Source organism: Marmota flaviventris, chromosome 8 (genome assembly GCF_047511675.1).
Source record: "Marmota flaviventris isolate mMarFla1 chromosome 8, mMarFla1.hap1, whole genome shotgun sequence".
NCBI lineage: Eukaryota > Metazoa > Chordata > Mammalia > Rodentia > Sciuridae > Marmota > Marmota flaviventris.
In genome coordinates this window covers 96873181-96899043 of record NC_092505.1, presented here as the reverse complement: position 1 = coordinate 96899043, position 25863 = coordinate 96873181, and the positions used below count along the sequence as shown (strand labels likewise).

At 38.5% G+C, this 25863-nt stretch overlaps 1 protein-coding gene across 13 annotated transcripts in view; it reads right to left on the bottom strand.

Moving 5' to 3' along the window:
- Mecom (MDS1 and EVI1 complex locus) overlaps nucleotides 1–25863 on the bottom strand; it is a 544883-nt gene that overhangs the window by 410748 nt on the left and 108272 nt on the right. The gene's annotated exons all lie outside the window — the stretch shown is intronic.

Genomic DNA, 25863 nt, shown 5'->3' with positions numbered 1-25863 from the left:
GAGAGAAGGGAGAACCGGATTTAATTTGCCCTTTAGTAGCTCAAATACAGGATTCTGTGCTATAAATGCATAATGAAAGACCAAATGTTTGCAGTCACCACCTTGGGCTAGGTCTGTGGGTATTAACCAGAAGCATGAAGGATCGATCCCTGCATAACCAGCCTTAAGCTTCTTTAGATTGTTATTGATATAATGTAAGAAAAATACATATATGTGTTTTTATATATATATGTATAGTTGTGCATATATATAGTGTGTGTATGTATGTATGTATATACACACACACATATATATATGTGTATACACACACACACACTCACACACACAATTTTAGCCAGAACCTTGGAAGATTACCAGATTAGCAAGGCCCCTAATTAAATTTCATTCTCAGATAAACAAGCAATTTTTTTACAGCTATGTCTCAGATAACGGCATGAGACATACTTCTCCATATCTTATATATAATATATATCCATGTATCTTATTTTATTCATTATAGATATCTATATATTTTAAGTATAAATACTATATTTTATATATTATATATTTATATAATATATTATATATATTTCTGTTTTTCTGAAATTCAGTTAACTGGGCATTCTGTATTTTATCTGGCTGCCTTATCCCTAATGCTATCAATGAGGAATTTCTCTCATGGAGCTAAATATGAGACCAGAAGGAAGAGAACATGGGAATACAGAAACTGAACTTTTTAATGTGGTTAGCACGGTGCTAAATTTGCACTGTGCTTACTTTGCAACTTCTCCATGAGTTAGGACCAAAGTCCTTAATCCCCACTTTACAAGTGTAGGCTCTGTGTTAAAGAGTTGCACAGGGTTACAGAGCAAAGAAAAAGAACTGGGATTCAAATCAAGATCCTCTGGCATTTTGTAGGGGGCTCTGTCAATCACTAAACTAAACAAATGTGAGCGAAGGAAGAATTTAAGAGATTGGCTAGAAAGCCTTGGTTTAGCAAGCAAAACACCTGGTGTGACCATGGGACACTCTTCTGTTTTCATGCCTAAATAAGCAATCATCTGTCTGTGTTCTTCACAGGCTGAGAGTGGCCATTAAGAAATGAAAATGAGTTTAGATTTCACTAGCATGTTTGGATTTGACATTTCACATTTCAAGAAACCAAGGTCAGCTCAAGCTTTTAGTCCTGGCACCCAGATACTGCCATGATTTAAGCAAACAACTCTGGTAAATTTAGGGGCAAGCAATAGAATAATTGTTCGCTGCCTCCCATAATTTAATTTGAGTTATCTTTATTTCTAAATCTATTAAGGAGAGTTCTGTTTCACTCTGGAAAACATTAGAAAATTCTGTAATGAGGTAGAATTTATCCTTGCAAGAATAAAACACTTTCCAAACATTAGCTGTCTCAAAGCATGTGGCTTATTTTCTAACTCAAAGCAAAGCTATAAACTGAAAAATTCTTATGTTAGACAATTATAGACAACTGAACCAAATACTTTTTGGTTCTTTTTAAAGACATATTGTGAGATTAATCTACCACTGCTAAGACATTCCAAATTCAAATCTTTGTCTGCTCTTTTACAAAATCAAATGTTCAGCTATACTTATCACATCAAAAGAAAATATTTGAGTTTCTAATATCACAGAAACAAACTAATAACTCTCGTCTGCTTATTCATTTTTAGAAGCTGCACAACGGGTAGCAATTGCCTGTAACAACTGTCACTGAAGAACATTGTTGTCAGAAACTCGGAACCGCCCCAGAGCTGCACCAAGAGAGTCCAGAGATTATTATTGGGTAATGACATTGGAAATTAAAAAAACTATATAGTATTACAGTATTGAGCTATTAGAGTAAGGAATCAATTCAAGGAGACAAGCAAAATTTATATACTTTATTGATTTTAAATTTTACATGCTCCGCTATATGAGTAAATCTTTTGTAGTAATTCTAATGCTTTGAAACATTGTAAATAACAAGGACTGTGGGGAGTTCAGAACAGCCGTTTTTTCATAGGGAAAGTATATAGCCTTTAATGCATATTAGAAGAAATTGAGGTAATAAAATACCTTAAAGCTAACTTAAGTCAGGGCTGGTGTTTTTGTTTTGTTTTGTTTTGTCTCCAAAAATCGAGCATGTATCAGGTAGTGAAGTAATTCCAGGTAGCATTGTACTTAAGGAAAAGCATAATTAAATTGATCCTATTGTATTACATAAATCCAACATATCCTGTGTAAACTCAGAAACAGGTGTCTCTTTGTAAAGAATAGCTGGCTGCTAACCAATAGCAGCACAGTTTTCTCACAGAAAAACAAATACACTAGAGGAAAACTCTAAAACAATGGTTCACTCAGGATTCCACACTCGAGAAGTAGATTGTATGTTCCATATACCTGGATCCAAAAACTTCCACCTTGGGCAGTGAATGAGACTATTTCTAGACAGGCATTTGAGTAAGCCAGTCAGGTTCCCAGAGCCTGCCATCTTATTAAAAATAATTGCAGGCTTGGTCATTTGTAATTTTCAATCATATCTGTAATATAAAAAATGACAGACATGAAGGATTTGGGGGGGAGTTTTGTATTTTTATTGCAGTAAACCCGACTGACACTTAAGAAAACGTTTTGACACATTCAAGTGTGAGTAACAAATCTGTCCACTGATTCATAAGCCACATGTTTACTTAAAGAGGCCTGGTCCAATAAATGAGGATCAAAATCCCAAGTGCTTAAGTCCATAAAATTCCCTAAAGTGAAATAGCACCAACAGAATACATTCTGACCTTCTTAAGATGAGTAAAGATTTTCAAATAAGTATATTACCTGCTTTTACCATTATTTTCATCTTTGTACAATTTACTTCACTTTTTTTGCATCTGAAAATTACTTATTTGAATTGTGAGAAGCCACAAACCTCCCTTTTCAATATTTAAACTTGCATAAGTATAAAGCAAGCAGAGCACTCAGATAACTAAACCCTATTATTTACAATTTTTGTGCAAATATTTTTGTGCTATTTTTGCAGTTTTGACACACATTCATTTACCCAGCATGTATCTGTGAACTTGTAAGGAAGCATTGTTTGATTTTTTTTTTTTCCTCCATGTACTACTTCTCACACGCATACAAAGTTATATAAAATCATGGTTCTACACATTCACAAAGACCTAAACAAAAATGATAGTGAACCTAAAACACCACATTTGGATGAAAGAAAATAATTACCATATTGATTAAAAAGGGGCAAGAGCTCCATATTTTGGGGAGGGTTCTAATGTGAGCTATTGAGAATAGAAATCAAAATCACTGTAACCATTAACACTTAAAAGTTAAGCAACGAATCAATCATTAGTGTCCTCAAACAAGAAATCTTCTCAAAACTGGAGATTTCTAAGAACCTGCCAGTCTGGCTGCCTGGCCACCAGCAAAGGCAACCTTTGTGTGTTGGAGACCGGGAGGGGGCTGGGGAGAGAAGGAAAAGAAAGAAATCCAGCTCGAGGACCTCAAAAAGTTAATTTGGAAACTTGGTTAGTGACTTTGGACTTCATTAAATTCCATGCATCACTCTAGCAGCACGATCTCAGCAGTTTGAAAGGTATTTGTCATCAGCAAAAGAAAAACATTATTTTTAAAGGAGTAAAGAGATGGATGCATCACTGTGGACTACTTAAGCCCCACACAGCTTCAGCCTTTAGTATTAATCCCAACGTGATGGCTTTTGCATACGGCGCATAATTAAACATTTTCTTTTCAGGGCTTTATAGAATCCCCATATGTTTTTAATGGCATCATCTGAATGTTTTTCTTAATAATTCTGGCAGCCTGCTCCTGAATCTTCAAGTTTGTTTTTTGTTCCTAATATCTTTTCTACAGAGGCTGCATTGTGCCAGAGGTTGAATAAAGCTCTAAGAAGCCTGACAGAGAAAACGCACACACAGAATCGCACACGCTCACTTTGTGCTGTCTCCTCTCTCTTCATTTGAAATCTGTATTGCTGTTGGCACTGAGAAAAGACACATGAGAATGAAAAGACAACGAGCGGTCACAGGGCCTGGAATCACAACTTTACCACTGCGGCAGGAGCCCCTCTCTTCTTTAGGACTGCTAATTCATGATACATGTCTGCCTGTCTGTCTGTCTGTGAGGTTTTGAGGCATGCTTAGGTGTGTGTACGTGGTGGTGACATGGGACAATTTTGCCATGACTGCAATAAATGTTGTGCCTGACACTCTGGGGTTGGACACACCAGGGTGTGCTGACTCGATACCCACTTCCTAATGGAAGCAGACTTTGTTCTTTGGAGCAGTGGTCTATTCCTGAACCAAACCCCTTCAGACATGACCCATAAAACGGAAATAATAAAATGTGCACCATTTGGCTTAGTCAGGCACATTTTGAGCTGTAAATCAAAATCGCTTCCACTTCAGGTGATATAAATGTAACCCAGTGATCAAACATCCATCCGAGAGAAGACATTGGATACAAGAACAACCTGAGTCTCTCATATGCAGGCCTACCCAGGACTAGTGACCAAAGTCTCCAGCACAAAGAACAACTAAGAGCCTCTTCTTGAAGAATCAGTAAATCAAAGAGAAGAATGTGCTCCATTGTTGTTCAAATGTAGCCTTGAATTTGCTTTATCCCAACATAAATTTCAATTCTGGAAATTGACAAAGACAATAAATAACTCACATTTGAATCATAAGTCTCCTTTAAATTGAGTGTTTGAACTCAGATCCAAGTTTCAAAATATAGCATTTTTAAAAAAAGAAAAAGTGTTCTCACACTCTTTCCATATTTGTCATCTTGAAATCTGATGATGTGAATGAACAAAATGGAAACAGTAACTGAAACAGCTTCCTTATGCTATTTTCCTCATTGAACTTCATTTATTTACAGATGGCCAAGTGGCTACGAAGGCATTTGAAACTTTCCTATTATTAAGAAGTGAGCTTTATCAAAAATTTCAAAGAACCGGTTTGTATTTCAGAATTCCACAGATGATGTGCCTTAAATAGAAACAACCACCCTAGAAAGTCTTAAAACATATGCAGGCAAATAAGGGCAGAAACAAATCATCCAGGAACGGGAATGCTATGGTTTCCAATGGTACCACTAACAACATTTGTTGTTGAAATGTGATTGAAACAACAAATAATTTCAATAGCCTCTTTTGTAATGGTTCCCACTAAACAAAACTACATTTTTTAAAAAACCCCAAACCTTACTTTTTTTCCTTCCAACTGAATTCCTGAAGGATAATTTATAATGTGACAAATATAATAGAGATAGAGAGAGAAAAGGTTCTGGAAATGAAGTGATTGAGTAAAAATTAAAAGTGGGGTTAAAAAAAAAATCAGTTCAGGCTGGGGGCTATAGTTCAGTGGTAGAGCACCTGCCTCGCACGTGTGAGGCACTGGGTTCAATCCTCAGCACCACATAAAAATAAATAAATAAAGATATCGTGTCCATCTACAACTAAAATATTAAAAAAAAAAAAAAATCAGTTGACATTTCCCCCAATCCAGACGTCAGACATCATTTCAGTTGCTGGGTTTCCCAGCCCCCGTTAAAGGAGAACCAAAGCCACAAGTTCTAATAAGTTCACAGTCCAGTAGGGACACTCACATAAGGACTCCTATAGGGCCCCCACATGGCTGTGCAGCCTTAGCTAAAACTCAGAAAACCTTTCTTAAAAGGCCCTGAGGCATGAACACCAACAGGACAATAATACTTTCATCTTCTTTCTAAAAATTGGTTAAGGAACCTTCCCCTCTTCCCGAGAAAATTGCACTCATGAAAATAGATTGGTGGCATTTCCACCTTTGAAACAATCCTCTCCTCCAACTCACCAACAACTGACAAACCTTTGCACAGGCAGGTCTCAGGGCTTTTACCAACCACAAGCCCAATACAAGGAAGCTCAAGTAATGGCCAATATGACTCTTCCTCCAGAATTTGAAAATTGGTTGTAAAGGTGAGCCCCACCTGTAAACCTAAGAACAATTTCTAGATCCAAGTGCTAAAGAATTTCAAAAGTCATAAGCCAGTTGTAAGCTAGCTGGGCCTAGTTTTCAGAACTTTTCTTTGGTTTCAGTAGGTGAGTGCTAGCCTTATCCCTTAAAAGGGATCTCTCGCACTGAAGCAAGAGGGTAGATCCCTGCCTTCACACTTGCCCCCTCATCCAAGATAAGCCTGGGCCTGCCTTATTTTCACCTTCCTACCTGACACCAAGTGGTGGGTACCACTTAATGTCAAGCACTGTACTAGGCACTGGAGGGAAGAATGAGTAGGGCACAGTCCTTGCTCTGAATGAACTCAAGGTAGAGAAGAGGGCAGATATATATTAATTGCCATACAAGATGACAAGGATCAAAACAGGCAGTAACAAATTGGTAGAGAAAACAAAAGTGAGTGTTGGGGTGGAGAAAATTTCACAGGAGAGGTGACATCTAAGATAGCACCTAAAGGTGTTCATTCAATAGAAAAGTCAGAAATGAAAGCAGGGCTTCCTAAGAAGGGAGCGTATCGTGTTCAAAGACAAGCCAGGGGCTCTCAAATTTTCACATTCATAGGAACCACCTGGGGAGGTTATTTCTTGAAATGCCAACTCCCAGGCCTCACTCTCAGGTTCTGGAATAAGGGATGCTCAACCTGTAGGGTCATTCTAAAGATTACACACAGCAATATTTTAATAGTAAAAATGTTATTAAGAATTTTGTTATGGTTTAAGTATGAGGTGTCATCCAAAAGCTCATGTGTGAGACAATGTGAGCAATTTCAGAGGTAAAATCATTATATTATGAGGTATGACCTAATCAGTGGATTAATCCACTAATATGGATTAACTAGGTAGTAACCATAAGCAGGTAGGATATGGCTGGAGGAGGTAGGTTTTGCAGGCATGACTTTGGGGTATATATTTTGTCCCTAGTGAATGAAGGTCTCTCTAATTCCTTATTGCCTTGTATGGAACTGCTTTTCTTCTCCACCCCCTTCCCCCACGATGTTCTGCCTCATGTTCTCTAGGCCCAGAGAAATGGAGGTGAGAAGTCTATAGACTGAGACCTCTGAAACCATGACGCCCACCCACCCAAATAAACTTTTCCTCCTCTATGTTGTTCTTATCAGATCTTTCGGTCACAGGAGTGAAAAACCTGACTAAAACATATTCATTGAAATTTCTTGTAAATAACAGCAACAACAAAAAGATTTCAAATGCAGAAAGTCATTGCTTGCCTGCATGAAAAAGATGTTGTTTCCCCATGACAGTCTCCCCTGCAGATTGCCACATCTAAATGTCACCTGACAGTAAGTACTTCAGATCTCCCAGCCTCCCATACTCTACTGGGGGTCCCATTTCAGATCATCAGCCTCTTTCTGGAGTTGGATGCTCCCTGTCTGACAGGGTTTGCCTGCCCACCATCACCACCAGCAAACCTGACAGCTTTTCACATCCTCTGGCTCTCTTGTTCACACATAATCTCAAATTTATCCCAGTGTCACCCTCATTGTTTATGAATGTTGGCACTGAGCCTGAATGCAATCTGCCAAAGATACACTTAACCGACTGTCCCACGAAGCCCCTGATCTTGGTGGCGTAAACAAACTAGAGAAAGAGCACTTCTGATCCTGGGATTCAATCCTTGGCCCCTCATCATATTAACAATAGTAAGGCTCTCGATTTAAAGGACATTCTGGAGGTCTAAGTCACATTGCTCTACCTTGTCTCAATGGCCCTCATGAGAAAGGCACGACATCCCCTCATGTCACACACAGGATAGATTGAGATTCAGAGAAATCATATGGCTTAATAACATGACCACTTACCTACAGAAACTCGAACCTAGCCCTCTGAGTCTGATTTTTAATCTTAAAATGAGATGATCACCTCTAACCTCAAGTGTGACTGCCATACAAAAAAACATCACAGACCTAGCTTAAGAATCGCATAGAAAAAAAAAAAAAACAATTGCATAGAAGTCCTAAATAATTGCTAGTCCACCACCTTTAGACCAGTGTTATCAAACTTTATTGTACCAGGGAGTTTTTTAAAATACAGCTTGTTGAGTTACCCAATCCTCAGAGTTTCTAATTCAGTAAGTCTGGGTGGAACCTGAGACTCTGCATTCCTAATAGGTTCCCGAGGCAAAGCTACTGCTGATGCTTCTGGTCCAGGGATCACACTTGGAGAACCACCACCCTTGAGCCAAAGGTGTGTTATGTAGAATTTGAGAGAGATGGTTAAAACTCCCTATCCTAGAATAGCTATACTAACCTACCAAGTGTCAACTCAAACTCATAAGCAAAGCCAGCTCAGAAAATGGACCAAAAAAAACCCATAATCCTGACTGCATGTACTCCTTGTCATGGACATCAGGGTCTGAAGACTCTGAGCAAGTAAGCACTTTGTCTAAAACACCTTGTAATCAAGACTTTCAGAAACTCCTATACAAGGATCTCCCTCTTTAGTCCTGCCGTACACATATTCCCTGAAAGTCCCTGGGAGCTGCTAGACCATTGCTTCATTGAGATTCAGAATCAGATTGAGGCATTTCAACCAAATGCCTGGTCACCCTCAGTCTGATTTCTGCATTGCTGATCCCTGAGTTCCCCTCTGTCTCCTTCTCCCCCACCTCTATCCTACAAGCACCACACAGACTTACCAACTCTGAGAGTCTTTGGGGAGTGCAATTAGGGCAGTCATTTAAAAAATGCACAACAACTGCTCATTTTTATGCATGAACATTTTCTTAAAGGGAATGGTGGATTTTGCTTCTTGAAGGGAACAACAACAAACCCCCCAAAAATACATTAACCCTATTTTATGAAGGTGGGAGACAGTATATTCTCTTTTGTTTCTAGATATGAAGAATACATAAAAATGTGATGAACAGACCCTGGCATATATATTGTTCTGTTCTTGGGAAGAAATTCATAATATATCTCTATTCTGCTGCAGCCAGATTCCACTGAGTCATCAATTTCCACCGTATTATCCAATGTTCGACTCGGTTGGCATATTAAACAGTCACCAGATTTTGAACTTTGCATTTCCTTGCATTTGGCCCTTCCCTGATCAGGCTCTGTTTCTCTGTGATTAAGGTATATATCAGACCCCAGAATCAACTTTCTTTATTTTATCAAGACCTGGTGTGCAGTGATTCTGATCTATCATTTTTACAACAGTCTCTTCCCCGCGGGCTCCAGGTCGTGATGGTGGCATTGCTACGATTTATGGTGGGGATTGTTGACGGAAAATGTATGCTCTTTTTGATTTTCCTTCTTTCAAACACCTGGTTCTTATTTCCCCAACTCTAGCTTCTGCCATTTTAAGCATTATTTACCATTTGCTGAAATGCATGGGTCTATTTGGAGGGAGATGTGTAAGGTACAGGATGTATTTTTACAGTTGGCTGTGATTTTTCCTCTTATCAACCCAATACTGATCTTTTTTTTTTTTTTAACATTTTCTTTTGCTGTTAGGGGCCTGGAGTTCATATTCATTTCTCATTTGTTTTGCCTTATCTGCCACGACATATTAGTTCTCTCAGAAAGAAAAAGAAAATTCAGTCTGGGTTAAGTTCCTCGCAGAGGTCTGTGGATTCTGTCTGTGATTCACACTGTAGGTGGTCACCTCCCTTTCCAACCTCGATAGGTTATTTATTACTTAGTGAAGGCTCCTCTCCCTCAAAGTCCCAGAGCAAGGCTAATTTTTCTTTAGAGTCTAAGAGCATTTCAGAACAACTTGGCAAAAGATAGAGCTCATGGACCCTGATAGGAATCCACTTCCAACACCGAAGAAAACTTTGAGAGGTTGGGGATGAAACAAGCAAGATGCTCACACCTGAGAAACCTGCTTGGTTTTGAAGACCGCCCTGTAGGTCCCTCTTCCGACATAAATCACAAACCAGTGGAAGCTATTTTTCCACCAGAAATACCCAGAGTGCTTCCTCCCTTTCATGCCTCCCCTATTGTCCCCAACAGAGGCTGGGCATTATGCATGTCTTGTCAATATTGATTTGTATTTCCACTTTTAACCAAGATGATGCGGGAAGCAGGGGTGTTGTTATGGCTAATCCATACACTTTATCAAGATGTCAGGTAATTGGGGGTATAACTTAAAAGAGATAAATACCTAACATCCCTTCCACTTACCCCTCCACTCATTGCTGAAAACAGAAGTAACTTCTCTGATGGTAATTTTTAAAAGAAAAATTTGTGAAATAGGTTGATCACATATGCTGTGGTAAGAGATCGCAAATATCACCCCTGGATAAAGTGCCCAGACATAGCAGTTTTTCGAGGAGATCCTTTTACTCTCAAATGTATGTCATTTCCAATGAAAGTTATATAACCCTCTCATCCTATATCCATTCTCTCCTTCTTCCTTTAGTAACAAAAGTGCCAGCTGCTGCTTTCATCATCCCCATTTTGCAGATGAATAAACTGAGGATCAGTGTGAGTAGATACCCTGCACAACTGGCAGAGCTGGGATGTGAGCCTCAACAAGCTGACTCCAGAATTTATGCTAGGAACCCACTCCCTCTAATTATGATCCATGACTGGCCAATCAGGTGTGACAGGAAGTGAAGGTCAGCAACCTCCCCATCAGGTCCTGTAATGGAATCTCATTGTCCCTTTGTTCCTCACTATTTCTTTCCTCAATCCCTTGGGCAAGAATAAGAATTTAATGCAGAAGAACACACAGCCAGAGTCAACACTTTAGGCGTTGGAGAGGCCACAGGAAGAGGGATCTGGATCCCAGGCCAGCCCCTCAGCTGCCTGCCTTTCCCTCCCCAGAATGGTGTGTATGAGTCACCATCAGCCTATACCTTAATCTGTATGATACCTGTCACACTTGGAGTGGGTCCCTAGCATAGATTCTAGAGTCAGACTGTTGAGGCTCACATCCCACCCCATTGAGTCCCACTTCATGCAAAACTTTAGAAAGCCTTTGGAGCCAGACACATAGGAAGGTATATGTGAGTAATTTATCAAATCAATCATCTTGGCAAGAAATAAACACTTCTCCAACTGGGCCCCAAGATTCCTATCTATTCTGATAACTGCTTACCTGCCATTATCAGGGAGGTGTTTCCCTGATTCTATATTTAATTCTAGATACACAGATGGTCTGCATGAGAGGCAGGCAGGGAAGAGAATGCAGCTAGAGACACTCAGCTGCTCTACTCTCAAGCATCTTTGTGTCATTGTGACCTCTACTCCATCCTAAGGTCCTTCCAGAGCAAAGGATTCACAAAAAGGCCTTCCTCTACCTCTGGATGAAAGCATACCCTGTGCCCTGGCTTAAGTATCTTTTTCCCTCTTCCCTATTTTATTTTCTTTAAAACCATTAACCACCATTGCACAAAGAATAATTTCTATTTATCTATCTCATCTGATATAATGTCATTGGCAGAGGACTATGTCAGCTTTGGTCACTACTTATCCCCTGCTCCCAACAGAGCCAACAGTTCTGTAGGTGCTCAATAAATCCTGATGGAATAAATGAATGGAGAATGAACAGACTTTGCACAGGATAGCTGTGTGTTTTTTGATGATGGTATCTAAAAGGATTTAGATACTATCTAAATTCTAGAATTTCTTAAGAAAACCCAGACTGTGATTTCCTGAGGTAGTAAAAACCTGAACCTTCTCTAGTGAAACCCAGATCAGGAGCTACTAGAATTGGTCTTGCCTTTGATAAGGAAAGACAAAATAGTGTTTATTTTAGGATTAATCCTATATCTGGCATAAGAGTTTCTGGTTTTGGAGTTGTTTTGCTAAATAGGTCTGAATTTTTTATTTTTGGTATACCTTTAATAAGTACATCAGTGGCACACTCACTTTTAATCTAAGGAAGTAGCCAACTTATTTCCTTTTCTTCGACTTTACTTGATCAGATCCTGAAGAGTATACAAGCAGACCTTGAAGCTGAATCTTACACTCTGGAACAAATCAAAATCTGACATTCAGTGAGGGAGAGAGACTTCTTTCCAAAAATATGAGTTGAGTTCCTTAGATAGTGTTCTCTCTCTCTCTCTCTCTCTCTCTCTCTCTCTCTCTCTCTTTCACACACACATACACACACATGAACAAATTTCTTTTTTTAAATATTTTTAGTTGTAGTTGGACACAACACCTTTATTTTATTTATTCATTTTTATGTGGTGCTAAGGATCGAACCCAGGGCCGTGCACATGCTAGGTGAGCTCTCTACCGCTGAGCCACAACCCCAGTCCCAAGAACAACTTTCAAAGGGAAAAAATCCACACCCAAGTTCTGTGATACTGAATTGGCCACTTTCAACTTATATTTCAGAGATGGTCACCTAGCCCATCCTCACATGTCATGGGCTCAACTCTTTCTAATTTTAACATTGACCTAACTAGAAATGACCTAGAGGATGGTGACTGAGGAATAATAGCACCACAACCTACAGAAACTACCAAATGTCTTATATTCAATTTCTAACATTATTTTTTAATCTCACAATATGAAAAATAAGGCAATATTATTGTTCTTATCCCCATTTTATTGATGGGGAATCTGAGGCTCTAAGAAGTTGCTGCTAGCTCTCAAGGTCCCACAACTAATAAGGAGCAAAGTTAGGACTCTAATCCAGATCTTTGTAACTCCAGCGTCTACACCCTTTCCACTGGATCTTCCAAACTTTGGCCACATATAATTCCTAATGGAAAGGAGAGTTCCCACAAATATTTCTGAAGACCTGAATACTAATGACATAAAACAATTTTTCAAACTTTACCTAATAAGAATTATCTCTCCATGGGACATCCTCTGGGGTAACTGTGAGATTCCAGGACTCATCAGCAAATATCTGAAGTTAGCATTTCAGACTGTGGCATGCTGAAGGGCCCTGTCTCTCACACACATATTCATGTTAGAAAAGCCTTACTAGTGAGTCCCTATTTCTATTGCATCATCAATTAGGTGAATAATTTGCAATGGGTCAAAAGCAAACATTTTTACCTTATTACACTGACTCTCTTTGTAACCTCTGAACATGCAATAAGGCCTGAACTGAGGAAATCAAGGAGACAAGTAGATGCAACCTGAGGCTCCCTAATCTCCTAAGTAGTTTGTGTTGACCAAAGTGTTTGCTAAGAATCTGTCAATACATTATTATTGACAGTCCAAAGTTTGTCTGTTCCAGGTCTGGACAATTTTGACACTTAGCCATGTTTTAGTATAGAGTGTTGGAAAAGCCAAAAAGTAGGTCTCTTAGCTATATTGATGTTGTAGTAATTCAATGGAACATTGAAAAAAATCTTACCCAAGGAATTAATAAATTTAAAGTTAATTGAAATTCATTCCATACCTATAATCCCAGCAGCTCAGGAAGCTTAGGCGGAAGGATCACAAGTTCAAAGCCAGCCTCAGCAAAAGTAAGGCACTAAGCAACTCAGTGAGACCCTGTTTCTAAATAAAACACAAAATAGGGCTGGGGATATGGCTCAGTGGTTGAATGCCTCTGCGTTCAATCCCTGGTACCAAAAAATAAAATAAAAACAGAAAAAAGAAATTCATTCTAAACATTAAAAACAAAATAAAAAATAAATTGGGTACAGAGAGGCCTAAGCTTGATTGATGAACTGATAAGCCTGGGATTGAAAGACACAGTCGTTCATAGACTTATTTCTACCAGTTTCATAATTCTAGAACTATTGTTTCAAATTCTTTATATGTACGATTACGTATAGCCTACCAAAGGTTCTCAACTATGGCTGCCACTTTGCATTATCTAAGGACCATCTTAAGACTAATGATAACTAGCACTCTGCCCTTAGAAATTCTGACTTAAATGGTCTGAGGTAGGGTCTAGGCATAAGCACTGTGTAAAACACCCCAGATGATTTGGTGGGCTGGGAACACCACTCTAAACAATTCTCTAGTAGGATTCAGAAACTCTTCTGTCCCTGTCACATAGTTTCTCAAGTTGAATAAAACTTTGGATGAAAATCTTATGCCAGATTTGTTTCTGCCTTATTCTAACTGTGTATTCTATCTTTACCTAAATTATTCACTTACTCTTCCACTGAGGCTGTAAGTGTACTTTATGTATGACAACCCAAAATTCTCTCAACACTGTGATAACATTAGTTTATTGCTCATCACTTCAAACATCACACCAGCCTTTTTTGTTTATAAATATCAAGTTAGGAAGACAGAATCCACTTCTGTTTTGATAACTAGATTAAGGCAAATAAATAATATGTTTTCCATCCTAAATTTTCAAAACAGACAGGTTGTAATATTTAATATCTTTGAAATCCTAAAAAAAATAAACTATAGTATAACACAAGCAGGATTAGAATGAATTTGTTATCACTGAATGCTCAGCCTTTAGCAAATCACAACTCCTCCCTTAATCTATAGTTACTCAGCTACAGAGCAATGAATTTCTTCCAACCAGAATTGGAAGGAGTCTCTCCCAATAATGAAAATTTCTACATCTAAATTCAGGGCTGAGGCTGTTATTTAAAGGTAAAGCATTTGCCTAGAATGTTTAAGACCTTGGATTCAATCTTCAGCATCACCAAAAAAAAAATCTCTTTCCATTCCACCAAAAGAGCATTGTTCTATTTTTGGCCAAAGCAAGAGAAAAAAAAAGTTCCTACATTTCACAACCAAAAATTAGCTTTGGATACTTCTATGAAACAGGAAAATATGTTCTGTAAATGTACTTAGCAACAGAAGAAACTCAAACCTAGAGAATAGGACATTTATTTCAGAATTTGCATTTTCACTAAGGAAAATACAGTAGAGATTCACAAACTACATAAATGAAGTACGAATGAATCACTTCATTTATTCCTCCTACATACATGTGAAGCTTGTTCAGAAAAAAATATATATAGTATAGCTCTCTCTTCTTTAAGAATATTAACAGGTGAATTTTAACAATCTTGCTTGATCTAAGACCTCTGAGGTCCAGATCAACTGCCTCCCAGACATCTCCCAAAAAACAAATTCAGCATATCCCTACCATGTTGGCCATCTCCCAACGTTTATTGATGTTTACAAATGTTCCCACCATCTATTCATCTATGCTAGCCAAAGCACCAACTGTCCCCCCTCTTCTCCCTTACTCCATAATCAAATATTCACCAAGATTGTGCACATAGTATGTTGTGAATTCTTCCACAACTCTCAATTTCCATTATCCACAAGTCAAAGAGCCTGCATTCTCTAAGAGCCCACAACCTATCTGCCCAGATCCATTTTCTGCACAGCAGCCAAAGTGATCTTCCAAAAACATGTATCAGATCCTAGCACTTCCCTATACAAAACCCATCAACAACCCCTTAATTTGAAGTCTCAAGTACTTAGTAGAACCTCCGAGATGCTGTATAACTGGACTCCTTACCCTGCTACAGTCAAACAAGCAATCACAAATATACAAGTCTAGTTATGTAAGTGCTATCAAGAAAAATTGGAGCCAGGAGCATGTAATGAAGATGCCTTGTTATTTTCCTCTGATGAGCATTTCTTGCTTCTGTGCCTGAACTCTTCTCTGCACTTCCCATCCTTTCTCTCAGATATATTTGCACTCCCTCCAAAGACCCAACACTTGAATTTAACTTCTGTGAAGTCTCAGGCAGAGTTCACTCCCTTCTCTGTAGTCAAACGACTCTTTTTTTTTTTTTTTAAAGAGAGAGAGAGAGAATTTTTCAATATTTATTTCTTTTTTTTTTTAGTTTTCGGCGGATACAACATCTTTGTTTGTATGTGGTGCTGAGGATCGAACCCTGGGCCGCACGCATGCCAGGCGAGTGCGCTACCGCTTGAGCCACATCCCCAGCCCCGTCAAACAACTCTTAACACACCTTTTCCACACATCCTTCTTCTTGCATGTCTGTCTTTGTCACTAAACTGGGAACCCTTCAAGGGCAGGTGACATCTTCCTCCAGGGCACATTCTCAATAAAGTTTTATTGATCAATATGAATTGAAAAACAAATGAACAAAGCCATTTTATGACATCTTTTAAAGAAGTGGTCCACAACTGCCACGCACATTAGAATTAGTTGGGAATCTTGTTGAAATGCTGGTTCTGATCTGTGGGCCTGTGACAGGGACTGAAACCCTGCATTTCTAACAAGCTCCCAGGGGATATCAATGCAGCCAGTCCAAGGACCACCCTTTAGGGAGCAAGGCTTTAGAAGGTATGTAAGTTGAGAACTATTCTTGTAGAAACTAAGCAAACAAATCCGAAACAAAAAGTAGTCTGGTTCATAGTTCTATCAAATATGCATGACATCTTGACAGCAACCAGCTTCCTGAAGTGCTAGAGAGAAACAAGCATTGTTGTAACCTTTCCTAAGCTGGGCAGCCCAGCTGCTGGCTCCAGGTCCACTGGGAGGTCCCATCTGAAGCTGACTGCCAGGCTCCTGTGGGTTACAGAAGCCCAAGGCCTGCCTTCGTTTCCATTTGCAGATGGCCAAGTGTGCTCCTTCTCATCCCTAACACACACAAGCCTCCAAACCACCCTGCCAGGAGTTGGTGGCACAGGACAGTTGGGTTCCTTTTTTTTTTTTTTTCCACTCCCTGTTCTAGAGCAGTATCCTGGCCGCCATTCAGGGCATTGCTCTTGGGGCCATCCTGCCCCACTGAGAGAGGCCTTGGCACTGGCTTGCCCACTTCAGCCTGGCCAGCACACCTCTATTGGCCCAGCGTCCTCTGAGCTCTGACAGTAGCCTGCAAGAATTCAAGAGGCTGCCTGAAAAGCAATCCCAGTTTTAGTTAAAAATTTTCTTACCCTCAGAATTCTGAGATGCTACTGGGGATTTACAAGTTGTTTTAAGGTTGTTTTAAAGACAAACCCATGGTATTTACATAGATATATGGGCCTGTGTAAAGTACTGTGTGGTTCTTTATAAAAGGTGCAGTATAAATGTTCTTGTATTACTAGAAGGATTATATAAAAGATGTTAAAACATATTTTGACCAAGCGGTGGTATAGATGGCCACAGAATATAATGTATCCATTGTAAAGAAATCCCCACAAGAGACCTCTGAAATCTTACATTGATTGAGTTGTGCTGGACCTGAAACACGTTGAAAATTTTCCAAATGGTAAAATATTAAATATACTCTTTTTTAAAATATTTACCAGTTAAACACTACAGTACTGTAACTGGCTGACCTTTCACAGAGTTTTTGTTCTACTTTTCCAAAAGCAGCCAAAAAGGGATTGTTTTCTTTTTAATGCTTTGTTTTGTCTTTTAGGAAAAAAAAAAAAAAAGAACAGACTTATTTTGAGCAGAGAACTCCCCCCTCCGCCTATGCAATAACATCATAATGGCAGAATAATCACTGTAAACAATGCCCTGGGGATTTGGTTGGCTACAGCAGGGGACTCTAGGAGCCAATTTCAGTGCTTTTCTTAACTACATCATTGCATTTTTGTCTGCAAGTGGATAAGAAGAGTCTCCTTTTAGAGCAGGTTGATGGAAAGTGCTAATTGTTGACACATTAGCTAATTGTTATGATTAGCCCCTGACTTTTTTTCTATTCTAGAAGTCAAGATCTCAGCTGTGAAGTATGAAGATGCTTTATGACAACAATGCTATGAAAACATTCAAACAATAAGAGGCTAATCTCCAGAAGCATTCAATCCGGTGGCAACCAGACAGCCCTGCCTGTAAAGAACAGACAACCCTCAGGAAAAAAAAATATCCTAACTGCTGCGTCCGCCCAATATTTCTAGACATCAGTGTTCTGGGGTTATCATTAATGATCTGTTTGTACAAATCCACCATGTCTTTGGAAAACTGAAGCCACTCCAAACCAAATAAACCACGCGCATGCCATAAGGGCCCAGTGACAATGGAAGCCGCTTGGAATCCGTGATAATGTGAACCTGTGAAGAACCACATTTGCCTCCATTTTCCAAAAGAAAACAGGGGGACTTTGAAATTAGGGTCATTTTCAACTGTAGCTCTTGAGAGAAAAAAAAAAAGCTAATTATGAATACGAAAATGTGCATGTTCTTTAATTTAGAGAAAAGGGAAGGAGAGGAAATCAAGTAGAGAGAGAAAATAGCAACAAGCCAAATTGCAGGGTTCAATTCTTGGCTCTGGCCATTAAATGAGTCATTATTCTGTACCTTGTCCCACTGACTTATAAATGCAAGCAAACCTTCACTATTTGCAGTAAGAATAATATGGCTTTGTATTAAAAGAATATTAGTTGACTAAATTTAAATTTAAAAATAATTTCAGATATGTATGAAAATTAAAGCATTCTGACGTTTTTCTATTAAAATTTAACAGGAATATCACTGTAGAAAGAAAATGTAAAAATATTTATTGATGAATGGGTTAAAACAAAATATAATGATCTTATGTTGGAAAATATTCTAAGAACTGCATCCATTCAATTTTTCACACATAAGTATTTTGAGGTTATCATTAATAGTCAATAATCTTTTTTAAAACAAGGTTTCTATATCTTATATAGAGATTATAAACAAGAATTATTTTAAGAAGATATCTTGCTTGTATTTTATCCACTTGTTAAAATCAAAACAAATATTTTAGTACCATGGAATTATACTTTAATTTTCATATCACAGCTTCTGCTTCTATCTTCTCTATCTTCTGTTTTCTCTTTTCAAAATTACTCTCAATTGGAATGATTTTATACACAGAGAGAGATTAAAATTCTCACCAAAGTGAAAGCTTTAGTCAAAAGTAAAACTTCACATAAAGGAAGTTACAGGTTGAGCAGGGATTACTGTAGGTGAATTAAGCAATTATTTTCAAGGAAAAGGTAGTTATAAATTGAACCAACAATTGAATTTCTACTTGAATTCAAGTTATTTTCCTACCAAAATATAGATTCATATTAATTTCTACATGTATCATTATAATGATACTTTTATTTTTAATTTTTTTTTGAAATTCTATATCTAAGAACTTTGTTGTATTCCACTACATATATTCTTCTTGGCATTCTTGGGAATGCCAAGAAGAATATATGGCATTCCCGTTCATCTATCAATTGACCTTAAGCAAGAAAAATACAGGAATAAAATAGCTGAATATTTTAACATATTCCCTGAAAATGTATTAATGAATTTACAACATAGACAGTTTTCTACAAATGTTCAAGTACATGCTAGGTGGGAGGGGCTGTTTAAAAATACATATTGTCAGTGGAAAAAGAGCAATGTTAAAAATCACCCATATCACACCTGAATAAGAGAAAAGTAGGATCTGAAGGAGTGAAATGACCTGCCCAGTGCACACAGCAGACGGTGGCAGGCCCACAGAATTTCTTCACACTGAGCCTTCAATGTAAAGGTGGATGGCACATGGGACAGGCCACTGCAAGATGGAGCTCTCCGGATGGTGTGCTGGACTATATCCAAACAACACCACTTAAGCAACTACCGACTAGCTATTAGGTATTCTATTACCCCACTCTAAATTTAAAAGAGAAGGAAAAACATTATACAATCCAATCTAGGTTTGTTGTAATAAGTTTAGTTTGTTTTTAACCGAACTTTTCAAATTGGTGCATCCTTTCTCCAAATTGGTGTATTCTATATCCAAATCCTAAAGGAGTTCATGGAGCTATCAGAGTTAGCAAAAGACCATGAATTCAACTACATTCATTATGAGATATAAATCACTGTTTGGTTTGTGCCACAACAATGTAAATCTTTTATAAAGAGAAAAAATAAAGACAGTCATCCCCCTGTTGAAGACTCTGTATTCTCAAAGATGGTCGTGCTGCACATACAGGCTGTGTGTGGACAGTGGTCATGTTCTAATAAGAACCAGCATGGATCTGGAGGCAAACTGATCTAGGTTCAAATTTTACCACTGGTACTCCCTAACCTTGGGAAGTTATTTACAAACCTAAACCTATTTCCTCATTGCAGTGGTTAAAGAGTGCCCCCCACCAAAAAAAAAAAATATATATATATATATATCTCCAATGTCCTAACCCCTATACCTGCAAATTTGACCTTATTTGGAAACAAGATATTTGTTGATGTCATTAAATTAAGGGTCTCAATATTAGATTATCCTGAATTTATGGTGTATCAGTGCTGCTAAAAGAAAGGAGACAGAACTGAAACCGAGGGACACAAAGGAGACATTCTTAGTCTGTTTTCTGCTGCTATAATTGAATACCTGAGACTGGGAAATTTAAAAAGAACAGAAATTCATCAGCTCACAGTTCTGGAGGATGGGAAGTTCAAGCCCAGGAGCCAGCAGGCTTGGTATCTGCTGAGGATATTCTCTTCCTACAATATGGCATTTGGCATCCTATGTCTATGGGATGGTGAGTGCCCACTTGGCAGAAGGCAGATAGTCAGAGAGTGTGCATGGTTCTAAAAGCCCTTTTATTAAGGCATTAATCACACTCAGGAGATTGGAGCCCTCACCTCTAGTAGGCCTTCCCTCCTCACGCTGTCGCATTGGCAATTAGATTTCAACATGAGTTCTGGAGAGAGAGGCATGAAACAGATTCCACCCTGGAACCTCCTGCAGTCAACAGATCCTGCAAACACCCTCAATTTTTGGACTTCTTGCCTTCAGAACTGTGAAAGAATAAATTTCTGTTGTTTTAATCCATCAAGTTTGTGGTCTGTTGTGGCAGTCTTAGAAAACTACTACAAAATGGACCTCGCAGGTGGCTACAGAAATCAAATGAGATGACCAGAAGGCAGTTGGCCCAGTAGCTGCTTAATGAGACTTAGCTCCTTTTTCCCCTTCTCCTTCTGCCCACTGAGAACTTAGGCTTTCCCTTCACGAAGATTCAGGCTCACTATTAATACCCCTATAGGTCTGGAGCCCCAGAACCATCTCTGATAACCCTCACCTCATTCCTCTTGCTAAAAAGGGTCCAAGGCCACCTCTGATGACAATGCATGTGTCAGGGTGTTGGTACAGCCTCATCCCTCCTATCTGCCTCACTGCCTGGCTCTGCCACGTGGTGCTCTGGTTTCCTATGAGAGAGAAAGTGCTCTACAGGAAGGGCGGATCTGGGAGGGAATACTGGCTCTCCTTGTACTAGTGTCACTGTCTCTCTGGGTGACAGCCACAGCTCTGATGCACAACCCAAAAGATCCCATGGATTCAGCACCCTTTTCCTTTGGGGCTTATCTATTCTTCATTCACTATTTTCTGTGACTGAGAGGTCAATATCAATGTATGAAAAGCCCCTCCAACCCAATTTCATCATCTCATTTTCTCCCTTTAGAAAAAAAAGAAAACATATCATTTCTTTTTATTCCCTTTTTCCCATTTTTATTTCCTCTGGAAGTTTCATAATCTAATGGAAAAAAATATATAAGGAACCAGATCTTATTCAAGTCCTAAATCAACTACTAACTAATGACATCTACATACCAAAAAATAAAACCCTTTATAAAGGATTGTGAAATTGAAACCTAATCTGAAGTCATTTCTTTTTAAGATTCCATTTTTTTCTTCATTCACCTAATTCAGAAAGAAGCTATGTACAAGTAGACACAGCCAGATTGTTTCACAGTGGTCTGTTTTCCTCTTGTTCCCCTCATCTCCTGTCTGCAAAGTAAAGAAAAGCAGCAGTCATACTTGCGTGGCCCTATATAATTCCTCAAGATGCAATTAATGGCTACAGTAAAGGCCAAGGATTTGGGCTTCCTTGGAATACAAGCTTTAGAAACTAAATGAGTCTTAAAACTTAATTATCCCCTTTGCAGAAAAAAAGTCAACCCCCTATCATCTTCCTTATTTGTCCCTTGTTCAGACAGGTTGTTTGCTCATTTGAGCACCATACTGCAGTTATATGAAAAAGAACATTAGAGAAGTGTCCCCTTCTAGTGAATATATGTGATGGGCAGGGAGATATGGTCCATGCTCTTACTTGCTGGAGGACCCTCTCTCACCTGAATACTGACAGTCTCCAACATTCAGACCAAAAGGAAAGGAGAAGAGAGAGGGGTATTATTAATTAGTTGCTGTTTGGTGGTTTTGTTTTTTTTTGCATGCATGCATGCATGCATGCATATTATAGGTGCTTTTCATACGTCAAGGCATCTGATCCTCCCACTGCTTGTAAGAGGTAGATATTATTATTTTCATTTCACAAAGGTGCTAACTGAGGCTTAAATAATGTAGGTCATCCATAATCGGGCCATAAATAAATAAACTTGATACCTGCCTGCTTATAACCTCCCCTTCCCACTTGTAAGGGTAATCTAGAATAAAGGATTCGAGAACAACCAAGAAAATTGGACATGTTTGTTTATTTTTCGGTGACCAAACAGAATTGAAGAGAGATAACTTCACTGTAAGCACAGCAAAAGAAAACTTCCTAGGCTTAAATCTGATTACAACACAATTTAAATCCACTGAAACCTATCCTGATATCAAAAGACAAGCTTTGCATACACCAGTTCTGAGAGCTTTGAAATCCTAGTCATGAAGCTGCAGGTGTGAACTCCATTCAATCACTTTAGAGGATGGCCACCCTCCCCCAGTGTCACAGCCTTCTAGGCGTCCCCTATTCTCCATTGGCTTGAGGCCCAACTCACCAGGGAAGGGAGAACGCGGAAAAGATTAGATGTCATTTTTAAGGTCAAATAAAGCCTAAAAGTTCAGATAAAAATCAAAGGTTTCCAGCACCATTTTCCTGAAATTAGCGTTCTTGTGAGAATCAATAGCTTCTGCACAATTACCTTAACCCACATAGACTTATTCATGAGGCGGACCTGTGGGTCGGGGGACTGTCCCAAAGCAGACTCAAAACTTGTGTAAGAAATAGCTTTTGCTTTTACAGAGCTTGCAATCTGGTAGGCAGGCACATCAATCTATTAAAAAGTAACTACAATTTAACCCTCGCCATTCCAACCGAAAGTCTATCAGGAAAGAAGGGAAATCTGCACAAGTTGGAGAAATGGGGGGTGGGGGGTAGGAAGGGAAGCTTGTTAAGATAGATATTGAAGGATGGGAAAGAGGATTTGAGTAAGGTGGGAGAGGACAACTGGAATTGAAGAGAGAACCATAAAAACCTACCATCATTTGTCTGGTAGGCAGAGAAGGAAATATTAAACAAAACTAATAAATTCAGAGCTGTCATGACTGGGTCTCTTTTCAGGCCACGATGCCCATTCACATCCTGTACTTAATTCACTTCCACCTTGACAGGCTCCTAAGGGGGGAAAAAAATCTCACATGGGACTGTTAAAGGCTTATTTTACTTTCCACAAACGTATTTGCCTACTTTCCACAGCTGTTTCACATAGGAGGTAAACAAACTTTTGCTCCAAGATGAAAACATAATTGTCACCTATTTCAACGAAGAAGTGAAAGGGTGATTGGGAGCTGTTGGCAGAGTGTGAATATGAGACCTCCTAGTGAAGGAGCAGAACTAGGCTATGTCAAGACAAGGTGCCAGAGGTGAGTCCTGGTAAATTTCCGCCATCTACCTAGGAAAGTGCCATCTGCTTGCACTCAAGAAATACACATTCCAGTAGGCAGAAGCAGAACAAAATCCTTGGAAGCTTGCTTCTTCAACCAGAGATCTGCAGATACAATTATACACACAATGCACCACAGCTCACAAAATTTTATGACTGCAGAGATTGGAATCAAAACAAGGAGGGGGCAATTCTGTGAAAATGAAAGTTTCCACCAGATTTCTGGCACGGAAAACAAATATATTCTTTATAAATGAGAGATACTTTTCTTTTATAATTATGTCGACAATGGAGAGGAAGGCCAGCCACTGTCAGTCTTTTAACTAGCTGACAAATGACTTCACCAAAATCACCTGCTGATTTAGGAGTTTCTTGGTCCCGTATGTCTTGGCTTCCTCTCCAATGTCTACCTCACCATGCTCTGTCCATTCCGCCTTCTTGGTCTTAGCACATCTAATACCCCATTAAGAGTCCTCCCCCAACATTCAATAGTGGCAGCCAAAGAGAAGACAAATAATAGAAGAGGAAAATAAACACCCATACTTAAAGAAAAAAAAAGCCAATTCTGAAATACCAAAAATTCCCATCAGCTCTTCAGGATCAGAAACTATGTCTCATGTGTCTTGGTTTATACAGTGTTCTGCACAGTGGCTGAGACAGAGAGCTCTCAAAATGTTTGTGGACACCTGCAACTCTTTACTATGAATACTGAGTTCAAGTGACTCCTCTTTCCTTTTCAATTAAATCAGATCAAATTAATCATCAAATATTATACCTTAAATATTTAGGAATAGTGAAGCCACTTTGAAAAGTAGTTTGGAAGTTTTTCTAAAAGTTAAACAGAGAGTTACTGTATGACTCAACAGTTCCAATCCTAGGTACAGAGCCAAGAGAATTGAAAATATGCCCACACCAAACTTGCTCACAAATGTTCACAGCAGCATTATTTAAGATAGTGAAATAAATGGAAGCAATCCCTCGATAGATGAATGGCTAAACAAAAATGTGGTACATCTATGTAATGGAAAATTCTTAAGTCATAAAATGGAATGAAGCTCTGTTAATGTCAGAGTATGGATGAACCTTGAAAGCATTTTGCTAAGTAAAAGAAGCTAGACCTAAAAGACCACATGATGTGTGATTCCATTTATTAAAATGTCTAGAATAGGCAAATCCATTGAGACAGTAAGTAGATTAGTGGTTTCCAGGATCTGGAGCTGGGGAGTCAGGGGACAGGAAAATGGGAAGTAGCTGCTGATGGACAGAAGGTTTCTTTTTGGAAGATGAAAATGTTTTGGAATTGGATAGTGGTGACAGTTGTATAACTCTGCAAATATAATAAAAACTGCTAAATTTTAGACTTAAGGGTGAACGGTGTATCAACTACATCTCAAGTAAAAATACTTGGAAAAATCTATAATTAGAACTAATGATTAGTTCTTTAATGATGAAAATTTTTAATAGCCTCACTTTTTTGTCAATAAATATTAGAAACCTTACCAGAATTCTTATACTTACAAAAGAAACCTAAAAATCCTTTAACAAGTTGTTTTAATATTGAAATTGCAATAATTTATAATAATAACTAACATTTATTGAATAGTTACTAGGTACCAGTGAATGTTCAATGACCTTTACATATGTTAATTCCTAAAAGCATTTTAAAAACAACTGTATAGCATGAATGCTTTTCTTATCTCCCTATTATATAGGAGAAAACAGAGGCCCAGATAGATTACTAAGGTCACAGAGCTAGTTAAGGATTGAGCCAGGATCCAAGTGCAGGGAGTCTGGTTCAGTCTGGCACCCTAGATCACCCCTTAATTCCCCCTTTAATGCAAGGAGAAAAGCAGTTAGTGTAGTAGAAAGTGCTTGTTGAGTCACTGCAAGATCAAATGTAGAGATTTGGTCTGTCACATGCAAGTCTGTAACATGCAAGGGGGCTTTCTGTTGCCCCCTTGCCTGCTTCTCCAGATATTTAAAACCAGAGCATGGTTTTAAATGTCTAAGTCCCCAACCACTCTCAACTTCCATGAGTATAACTAAGTCGATGGAAACCTAGAAATTTTCAGTTGCAGATCATTATCATTAGTGCATTGTGTGCAATAGGAACTTTAAACTTGTAATATTTTGTAGAAAACAATGAGGAGGTTTAAAATTAAATGACTGAAATGACCTCAGAGGGTAAAGGACAAGACCAGCTATCAAGCACTTTGTTTTAAATACAAAAAGAAAAAAGAAATTCTGTTCACTCTCTCTCATAGTTAAGAAATCATTCCTTATATTTTTTTCCTAAAATTCAATTCCATGTTATTTCATTCAATCCTCCTCAAATAAATAGCAAAGGTCTCCAATATGCCAGGCATTTTTAAGGCATTAAGGATATAATAAAATACAAAAAAACTATTCTCTCATTTTAGAAGAAGAGGGAGG